We start from the raw sequence: 488 nt of genomic DNA on the forward strand, positions 1-488 counted from the left end.
ACTCCATCCCGCCGGTGCCACCTCCCCACGAGCTGCCACCAGCACGACTCTCCCCTGCCAGGACCTGCGGACGTCTTCCCTGCCAGGACCTGTGACGCCGGTCCTCCCTCCCACAGCCCGAAAGCTCCTCGGGATCCGCATTTCCGGTTTTTTGCGTCTCCATGACAACCAGGCCCGCGCTGGGCCTGTCATTGCACCATTTTGCCGGCGGCCACGTTGAGTGAGGGCGCAGCGGAGGGCGAGGGGGCTGTGGCGGAGCTAGTACGACGCGGCCCCTGTGTGTGTTCTTCTCCCCGACCGCATCCCGAGCTCGGAATACCAGCAAAGAACCAAAAGGCTTGTCTTTTTGCGGGTAAGAGAGCCCAAGAGACGACCGGAAAGCCGTCCGTGCCCACAGTAAAGATGGCGGGACCTGCGTCACGCACGTGCTGGGCGGGGGGTGCGTGGGCGGCGTGCTGCACACCAGCCCGGGGCGGCGCCCGGGCTGC

The sequence above is a fragment of the Myotis davidii genome, unplaced genomic scaffold, assembly GCF_000327345.1.
Source record: "Myotis davidii unplaced genomic scaffold, ASM32734v1 scaffold6, whole genome shotgun sequence".
Lineage (NCBI taxonomy): Eukaryota > Metazoa > Chordata > Mammalia > Chiroptera > Vespertilionidae > Myotis > Myotis davidii.